General features: G+C 36.1%; 1 protein-coding gene across 2 annotated transcripts in view; it reads left to right on the top strand.

Moving 5' to 3' along the window:
- Window positions 1-432: 432 nt before the first annotated feature.
- Window positions 433-10650, top strand: part of LOC136034712 (protein dispatched-like) — a 138057-nt gene continuing 127839 nt past the window's right edge. Inside the window, exon 1 of one of the 2 annotated variants that reach the window (XM_065716056.1) lies at window positions 433-576. The gene's annotated coding sequence lies outside the window, so the exon portion shown is untranslated. The remainder of the gene's footprint in view (window positions 577-10650) is intronic. The other variant, XM_065716050.1, reaches the window with a different exon arrangement.

Genomic DNA, 10650 nt, shown 5'->3' with positions numbered 1-10650 from the left:
ATAACACAAGTGGGGCTAACACTCCCTAAGCCTTCTAAAGATGAGAACTTCTTTTGCACTTTCCTTGAAACAGTTTTTATACCGAGTTGTGAGCTTTACTTGTCTTAACATAAGCAAAAAAAAGAAGAAAATCATCATAATAACCAAGATAACTAAAACAAAACTAATCAAATCTAGATTGACCTTTTAAAATGTATTTATATCCATCCCTGAAAGTGTCAATAATTTTGCACTCATTAACGTTATAAAAGTAAAAACGTTAAGAATGGCTTTTTTATTCAGTAAACCGCAAATGATGTTCTAGTCCTTATAAGAACTAGTCTTACGGCCTCGTCAAAATTGCCATATGAGCTTTCAACTGTTGTTTATTTAATAATAGCGAATTTTGTTAGCGAATTTACACTTCGAAGATAAGAAAAACTACCCAAAGAATTTGACAACGCTTTCGCCCATGAAACTTAAACAATTAGAATGTGTTGATTCCCAAAAGCCAACTATGCTTTCAAGCAAAATCTAAACCCTATTGAACTTTTTGGTGTCTTTTTTTTTGCCACCTGCTTTTTTAACATACATATGGTGCGTAAATTCCTTTTTTTTTCAATTTCCTTAGCCCTTCTAAACTAAAAAAAAAAAAAATTAAATTCTCAAATTTGGAAAACCATAATTTCTGCAGGGGGTTATTTTCTTTCGGAAGGGGGATAAATAACTGTAAACGACCCTCATAGGCATGTCAAAACTTAATAACGATACTTTTACCCTTGTGAGAAAGAAATACTGGAAAAAGGGAACATTAAAAATTTAATAAAGAAAAAAATAAATTCAAACTAAAGTTAAATTTAACAAATCTATAACTATTCATTTTTTTCAAATATTTTTTTCACTGTTTTTAATGCTTCTTCTTTCACTTCAAGTAATTCACGCTTTAGTTTCATTTTTCTTGATGAACTTCCCATTCAAATTGTAAATGTTCCTCATGCCATAAATTGGCATCATTACCGAGTTGTTGAAATCCTTCTGGGTTGCTAAAACATCACCGTTTTTTGGCCCTCTTAGGCTCTGTATCTTTACTGCCTACACTTGCTTCTGGCACTGGGCTTGATTGTGATGCAAAGTTAGCAGGGAATCTCAAACTCCCCCTATTCGATGCAGTTATTGCATCAGTGCCCTCTGGCTTTGGGGCCATCAACCCTTTCATTAATTCAAAATACTTCCAGGTTACTTTTCCTGCTCCACTCCTTCCTGCCTGTCTTTTTGATCACTGTACTGCCTTTTCAGGTTTTTCATTTTTGTTTGGCATTATGCTGAAGAGTAATGTATGCCATCTTATAAGAAAGAAGCAGAGACTCTACTCCAGAAGACAGAATTCATTGGTCTTGATGCTTCCTCCTGCTCTTGATAAAGGGCAACCAGTGTCTGAATACGCTGCCCTGGCCAAGGCTTTTTATCATTAGCTGCAAAAAATAAGAATATCCAAAAATAGACATTTATGGGAAAATCAGGGGGTTGTAAAGTCAGCAATGGCCCAAATTAGGGAGTTAGGGACCTTCCTAACACCAAAAAAGAGACCAGATTGGGATGGCATTTAAGTAACCAGGTTAGTAAACCAAAGAACAGTACCCATCACGATCTTCAGGTTAACATAAAAGAAACCATAATTCAACAATCCTTGAAAGTCCATGGAAAAATCTAAACACCATTGTACCAACTAACTTGTTTATTCAAGTAGTTGATAAAGACTGCCTTGTCATTGCTGTCCTAAAATTCCACCATACTACATTCTTTTTACCATAGCTGAGACTCAAGCAGTCCTATACCTTTTGTTGTACAAGCTGCTCAAACTGCCCAATAGTGACCAAGTCATGAAGCTACTGAAAAACCTAGGTTTGCTAGTCATGAAGCTACTGAAAAACCTAGGTTTGCTGGTACCTGTATAGCATACAGTTAATCTTTAAATTACCTTCCTAGTACCACAAAATGCAATAGTACGAGGTGTATTAAAAAATACGTGAAATTTTTGTCACCAAGGCATTGGTAACTGTTTTCTATGACTGTGAAGGATTTTTACTTGTGGACTTTTTAGAAGGTTGAGGGGATGTCTAGATTTCCCCAAAAATAGTGTAAAAGGAAGGAAGCATCACCTAAAGAAGTTATTTGACACTGAAGAAGGTTATATTGAAAAATGTATTGTAATTATGGAAGTTATTGTATGCAGAAAGATCCATTGTAATAGAAAAAAAAAAAAAAAACAATTACAAAATTCTGCTTATTTTTTGAATACCCTTATACTATCAGAAATGTGAACCACATTTATATGGAACAAGCTGAGTATTCCTGGAAAATGTCAAGTTTACTAAAAAAAAGTTTATAATCCATACTTTAGAAAACAATACACAATAGACACAGAGAACTAGCTGATTGTTCTAACACTGGAATGTTTAAATTATATTCCAGTTATCTTTAAATTAGACATCCAGAACTGCATTTTTTCTCACCATTTACTTCCCGCATTCACAATTTGAAAACCCGAGGGCAAATATTCGGATTTTCCTTCACCATGTCTTATAAACAGAATAACACTTAATACCAAAACAAAGTATAACAAACTTTAACAATTTTTTTTTTAATTTTTGTCCATTAGGGTTTATAACACTTGAATACAACATTGCGTTTTAGAGGTAAAAATTAAATACTTTTCTTAATTACCCAAGCAAATTAAAGGAATTTGCTACAAGAATGGTGGTTATAGTCCAATATTGCTTTCAAATAGGGGAAATCCCCTTGCCAAACTGTGGGGGAAGTGAGTCTGCTTGAGAATTGTTCTGGATACAAGTTCACCTTCAAATACCAGCAAAAACTGCACTGAGTATCCTCAAGACTATCTTCTGCCAATTGCATCATTTAAGAAGCATCTGGCAAGTTATCAACCACTCAAAGTCTATTAAGCTACTCCAAGAATAAATGTTAGATGGCATACTGTTCCATTTTTAATTTCTCACAATATTTTCTGTTGTTGTACACTCAAGCGTTTTCTATTCTGTTGTTACTTCTAGTAAAAGCGCAGGAAACAAAAACGCCTGGAAGCTTCTGGCATTCAACACAAAGCTCATAAAGAAAGCGCTTAAGTGTGGATCAAAACGAATGAGGTTTCACTGTGCTTGTCAAAATATGAAAAATAACAAAAATAAATAACAAAATAACAAAAATATGACTCGAACCCCCCAAAAATGGGACAAAATTCTGACATCCAAGAATGAGGCTTCTCGTTTTCTCAAAATTTATTTACCTGTGTCCTTGCTCTTTTCTGTGGGAAAAAGTCCAGGTTGACTATCCCCTCTTAATTTATCACTTGGGAAATACTTGTACAAGCCCTTTCTCCTCTCTATTTAACATATAGCTTTTTCACTAATATTCCTAGCAGTATTCCTAATTTTCTTCCCTAAGATACCATCAACAGAGAATGCAATCTATATAGTATTTATAAGTGTTTTACAGACAGAGATACGAAAAAAAGAAAATAAAATTCATCAAAACATTTATAGAAAACTTCAGGCTGTACACAGATTAATGATACTGTTTCAGGAAATGATTTTATAACCCATAGCCATAAAGAAAAAAAAATTATATTCAAAATAGCGACCACTAAATTTAAATAGAAGAAAAGCATACAAAAAGAGAAAACAAGAATTAAAAATATTTACTTGTATTTTTGAAAAACCATGCTAGCAAGAGCCGACTAATTTAACAAAAACAAAGTTTGAAGTAATTACCAAATGATACATCTGAAGGAGGTTCTTCAACAGCAAATATTTCTTGAACTGCCTCAGCATAAGATGAACTCGGAGTAAATTAATCTGTACAAAATTTATTTGAAATCGGATATAGACTTAAATCTACTCCCCAAGAGATAACATCAGCCATTGGCCATCTTTCAAAAGATGCTAGAAAAAAAGAAATGAGAATTATGAGGACAACCCATTGTGGCTGTTTCAACAAGACTGATGAGTAAAATTCTAGTTGATTGACTTCTTGCTATCTCAAAAATGGGTTAGGTTAGGAAAATGAAACTTTCAGGGATGAGTCTACAAGCTAAAGTATGTCCCGGGAAGGTATTTTGAAGTACCTACCTCCACTCCTTCTAGAGGGCCCTGACCTTTGATGATCTTCAAAAATATGTGTGCTATAAAAATGAAAGCTTGCAAGATAGATCTTCTGCTAGAATGAAGTACTACAAAATTGTTTTCAGCTTCACAACTTTGCTCAGTCCCAATTTATAAGGTTTTAAAGATATGCAAATACACTTCCTAAATTTTGAAAAAAAAATAAAAAACATTGATATGGTTCAGAATCCAACTCAAATAGCAGGAATTGCATTTTCTGGCAACTGGCAACTGAAAATTAAGGTAAAATATTATTTTGTCAAAATTTCAATAGGAGGCAGACTTGTCATTTAGGCAAATTTCAGGGCTCTCTGGAGGGAGAAGGAGTGGAGGTGGGTACTTTAAACAGTGGTTCCCAACCAGTGGTACGCGTACCCCAGGGGGTACGTGAAACCCCCGCAGGGGGTACGCGAAGGTCCCAAAATTAATTTAGTCTACATCTTTAAAACTTGTTTCTGACTCAGTTCCAACATTTCCCTCAAAATCAGATAACATAACCCATTGTACGTAATTTCAGACTCATTTTCAAAACTTTCGCTTTCAGTAACCCGCTAATTTTTCTCCATAGCCGTAAGTTCTCGATGCTAATTTTTCTCCATAGCCGTAAGGTCTCGATTTAAACTCAGCGAGTTCAGTATCTTGTCATCTGTTGAAACACGAAGTTCGTGAATTTTGGTTGCAAACAAAGATGGATAGATTCCTGATCAGGAATAACAAGAAGCCGAATGATGGTACCCAAAACTCTGAACCTGCACCTAAGAAGAAGAAATATGACGAATCATCGGTCAAAGTGCGTCAATATTTGTCAGAGTACCTAGGGCTCGGATTTAGTGCGACAAAGTTTGATCCAGTGAATGCACAGTGAGTTCTTTGTGGTCAAGTCTTGGCCAACAGTTCCATGAAACCTGCGCATATGAACCGGCATCTCAGTACTGTGCACCCTTCTCATGTCGGTAAGCCCATAGAGTTTTTCAAGCGTAAACAAGAAGCATTCGCTAGTAACTGTTTGGAAATTGCAAAAGTGGCATCAGTTTCTTCAAAGGCTCTCCAGGCTTCGTATGCTGTTTCATATTTAGTCGCTTTCAGTAACCCGCTAATTTTTCTCCATAGCCGTAAGGTCTTGATGCTAATTTTTCTCCATAGCCGTAAGGTCTCGATTTAAACTCAGCGAGTTCAGTATCTTGTCATCTGTTGAAACACGAAGTTCGTGAATTGTGGTTGCAAACAAAGATGGATAGATTCCTGATCAGGAATAACAAGAAGCCGAATGATGGTACCCAAAACTCTGAACCTGCACCTAAGAAGAAGAAATATGACGAATCATCGGTCAAAGTGCGTCGATATTTGTCAGAATACCTAGGGCTCGGATTTAGTGCGACAAAGTTTGATCCAGTGAATGCACAGTGAGTTCTTTGTGGTCAAGTCTTGGCCAACAGTTCCATGAAACCTGCGCATATGAACCGGCATCTCAGTACTGTGCACCCTTCTCATGTCGGTAAGCCCATAGAGTTTTTCAAGCGTAAACAAGAAGCATTCGCTAGTAACTGTTTGGAAATTGCAAAAGTGGCATCAGTTTCTTCAAAGGCTCTCCGGGCTTCGTATGCTGTTTCATATTTAGTTGCGAAACAGAAAAAACCGCACACCATCGCCGAATGTCTGATATGACCAGCACTAGTGAAAGTCAGTGAAATAATGTTTGACACGAAAACTGCTACTGCCCTTCAGTCTATACCTGTGTCGAACAATACCATTTCAAGAAGGATAGAAGACATTGCAAGCGATATTGTCATGCAGGTTATTGAGCAAATAAAGTTGACGAAGATGTTTGCGTTACAGCTTGACGAAAGCATGGATGTGTCAGGTGAAGCCCAGGTGATCGTCTTTGTTCGATATCAAGATTGTTCTGACATAAGAGAAAATATTCTGTTTTGTCAAAACCTACAGTCAAGAACAACAGGAGAAGAACTATTCAAGGTGATTGACAAATTCTTCGCAGAAGGGGGCATCTTGTGGGACTGGTGTCTATCAGTTTGCAGTGATGGAGCTGCCGCCCTAACAGGGAAGAATAATGGGCTCATGGCCTGGATAAGGAAGAAAAATCCAAAGGTGAAGTGGTTGCACTGCATCATTCACAGGCAAGCTCTTGCATCGAAAAGGATGAACGCACATCTGCACGAGACCCTCAACGAGGCTGTAAAAGTGATCAACTTCATCAAAGCCCGACCACTGAACTCAAGAATGTTCAAGTTGCTGTGCCAAGAGATGGGTTCAGAACATCAACATTTACTTCTGCACACAGAAGTTCGCTGGTTGTCTCGTGGGAAGATTTTAAACAGACTTTTCGAGCTTCGACAAGAAGTTCATATGTTTCTTCTGGAACAAAAATCTGCATTCAGTTCACTTTTTGAAAACCAGGACTGGGTCTGCAGGCTGGTCTATCTTGCGGATATTTTCGACAAACTGAATGACTTGAATCTGTCAATGCAAGGTTTCCGGACGGACGAACTCTCCCTGAATCCGAAGATGTGTGCTTTCATTAAGAAATTGGAGTTCTGGCTTAAAAAGGTTCAAAGAAACAGTGTTAGTGTCTTCCCGACCCTTGACAAGTTTGCGGACGATAGTGAAATTGATAACCTCAACACAATCTGTGATTGTATTCGGGAGCATCTGACAAAGTTGCGAGATGAACTTGTGTCATATTTCCCATCGATTATGAACCAAGATAGAACGCAGGATTGGATCCAAAATCCATTTGTTGAAGACGTGACCTCAAGCTCCGGTCTTAGTGACAAGCTTACAGAGAATCTGATCGAACTTGCCAGTGATCGCGCCTTAGAACTGAAATTCCAAAATGTAACTGTTTCCCAGTTTTGGCTGGAGGTGAAAGGAGAATACAAGGAACTAAGTGAAATCACCATGTCTGCTTTGTTACCATTCGGATCCACTTACCTTTGTGAAGTGTCATTTTCGGCAATGTCATTGATCAAAACCAAACACAGAAACAGACTGAGTGTACAAAATGACCTTATAATTGCCGTTAGTGACATCGAGCCAAGATTGATAATATTTTAGCAAAAAAGCAGCCTCAAGTTTCTCATTGATTTTGTACGTACATTTAAGAACCGTCATATTGGACAATAAATCTCGTGTTTTTGAAAATCTGATTTTAGTTAAGAAAAAAGTAAAACAACGATTCTCAAGAAAGGGGTACGCAAACTTTTTGGGCCTTGACTAGGGGTACGCGGACCGAAAAAGGTTGGGAACCACTGCTTTAAAATACCTTCCTTGGGATATACTTTAGCCTGTAGACCCATCCCTGAAAGTTTCATTTTCCTAGCCTAACCCCTTTCTGAGATAGCAAGAAGTCACTCAACTAGAATTTTGCCAAACTGATGTACTAATTTGTCATAGGTTTAGAATTCAGAGCCAAAGGGTTCTAGGCGTTTACCCCTAGGAAAAACACCCCCCCTCGTAGAAAATATATCCCTAGTGAAAGAAAATTATTCTTACAAATTTTCTCCCCACTGAGCAACACAAGGCTATAACCCTTTTTAAGATTATACATAACAGTTTTCTTCAAACAAATTTATCCAGAAACGAGTGACATCAATGTGATCAGACAATAGAAAAATTCATCAAGAAATAATAACAATAGCCATATGTTTGACCTATACAGTAGTGGCATAAGAAATATAATTAATAATTCTTTTTCTTGTTCTGGTTGGTATTAGTTTACAGTCAGCCCAAGTTAAAAGAAAACACTACAAAATTCTGAAAACAACATTACAAATAATAAAATATTTACCTAAAACATTCCTAAAAGTACTTTACTTGATTTCAACTTTTTTTCAAATATAGTGCACTCTTACATTATATATTTCAAGGGGCGTTGTTTTGGAGGGGGGTTGCCCCCCAACAATGAGGAGAAATTATTTTTACATATCCCATACCCCTTGACTATCCAGATATGGACCCCTCCCCAGTCAAAATGCTGGAGATTTGCCCCAATGTATTTCCAAGTTTCAAAAGAGTAATATGTAGTAAGAGATGAAGAATACATGAGTTGCACTATATATAATTGACCATCAGTGGAGAAGAAGAGGATCAACATTAAATTTCCAAACTAATTGACAAATGAGAAAGGTTTTGCTTACAAATAGATGCCCATATAATCAGAACTTGATCCTCAAACCAAATATAATAAAAATTCTTTGTATTGAAAATGATCTTTGTAAAAATCCAGCTATTTTTTGCTACCTTGGAAAGACGTTAGGTTAGGAATATCAAACTCTAGGTAATGAATCCGTGACCAGAAACATACTTTGAGAAGGTATTGCCAAGCTTCTCTGTTAGCCCACTTCTGATTTCTGAGTCTTAGAAATTTCCCTACTTGACACGTACCCACTAAAATCTGTTTTGCAGTTTTAGTTTCATAGCAAAAAGATTTTTCAGTCATCAAAAGGTCATTGCCCTCTAAAGGAGGAAAGAGTGGCAATACATGCTTCAAAATACCTTCCCAGGACATATTTTAGTGTGTAGACCTATGCTTAACAATTTCACACACACACACACACACACACACACACACACACACACACACATATATATATATATATATATATATATATGTATATATATATATATATATATATATATATATATATATATATATATATATATATATATATATATATATATATATATATATATATATATATATATATATATATATATATATATATATATATATATATATATATATATATATATATATATATATATATATATATATATATATATATATATATATATATATATATATATATATATATATATATATATAGTAAAATTCTAGTTTAGTGACTTTTTGCTATCTTGGAAAGGGGTTAGGTTAGGAAAATGAAACTTTCAGGATGGGTCTACAGGCTAAAGTATGTCCTGGGAAGGTATGTTGAAGTACCTACCTCTACTCCCTCTCCCTCTAGAGGGTCCTGACATTTGATGACCTTTAAAAATATGTGTGTTATAAAAGTGAAACCTGGCAAAATAGATCTTCTGCTTGAATGAAGTAAAGCAAAATTTTCAGTTTTACAACTTTACTCAATCCCAATTTATAAGGTTTTAAAGATATGCAAAAACATTTCCTAAAAAAAAAACATTGATATGGCTCAGAATTCTACTCAAATAACAGGGATTGCATTTTCAGAACTAAAGGCAGAGAAAAGGCAACTGGTAACTGAAAATTAAGGTAAAACGTTGTTTCATTTAGGTAAGTGTCAGGGCCCTCTAGAGGGAGAAGGAGTGGAGATGGGTACTTTAAAATATCTTCCTGGGATATGCTTTAGCCTGTAGACCCATCCCAGAAAGTTTCATTCTTCTAACCTAACTCCTTTTTGAGATAGCAAGAAGTCACTAAACTAAATTTTACCCTTTAAAATACCTTCCTTGAATATACTATAGCCCGTGGACCCATCCCTGAAAGTTTCATTTTCCTAGCGTAACCCCTTTCCGAGATAGCAAGAAGTCACACAACTACAATTTTACCACACACACACATATATCTTCTTATATATATATATATAAATAAGTTGTTTGTCTTTTGACTGACGTCATGTTTGTGTGTCGACTGACGTCATGTTTGTCAACTGACGTCATTATAAGGATTGAGCTGTATGTTGTCATGAAGTTGTTTGTTGACTGACGTCATGTTTGTCGACTGACGAAATTACAGAGCGGGACACAAATGATGACCAGGACATTCAAAGAGAAATTACAGACTGGGACACTGGGACACAAATAACGACCAGGACACAGGGAATATAAATGACGACCAGGACACAGAGACACAACAACAATGGAGATGCCGGGGGGTACAGGGGGGATATATAAATGATGACTGGGACACAGGGAACGTTTGATTAGCAATCACCATCAACAAAGCTCAAGGGCAATCATTATAATAATGAGGTATAGGTCTGAATATGGATTGTTTTTCCCATGGACAATTATATGTTGCATGTTCAAGAGTTGGTAAACCTGACAATCTATTTATACGCACAGACAATGGGACAGAGAAGAATGTTGTATATTTGCAAGTTTTACAAACATATATATATATCTATCTATATTCGCAGGTGGGACACAGGGACACAACTACAATGGCGCGTAACTAATACGGCGCGAAAAAAGCTAAAAAAAGAAAAAACCTAAAAAGAAAAAAAACTTAAAAAAAGGAAAAAAATAAAAAAGGTAAAAAACTAAAAAGAAAAAAAGGACACAAATGATGACCGGGACACAGGGAATGTAAATGACAACCAGGACACAGGGACACAACTACAATGGGGACACCAGGGGGCACAGGGGTATATATAAATGACAATGGGGACACAGGGAATGTTTGATTAGCAATCACCATCAACAACGCTCAAGAGCAATCATTAGAATTATGAGGTATAGATCAGAATATGGATTGTTTTTCCCATGGACAATTATA

This window comes from Artemia franciscana, chromosome 13, assembly GCF_032884065.1.
Source record: "Artemia franciscana chromosome 13, ASM3288406v1, whole genome shotgun sequence".
NCBI lineage: Eukaryota > Metazoa > Arthropoda > Branchiopoda > Anostraca > Artemiidae > Artemia > Artemia franciscana.
Note: the sequence above shows the minus strand (reverse complement) of the source record. Positions and strands in the feature narration are given on the sequence as shown.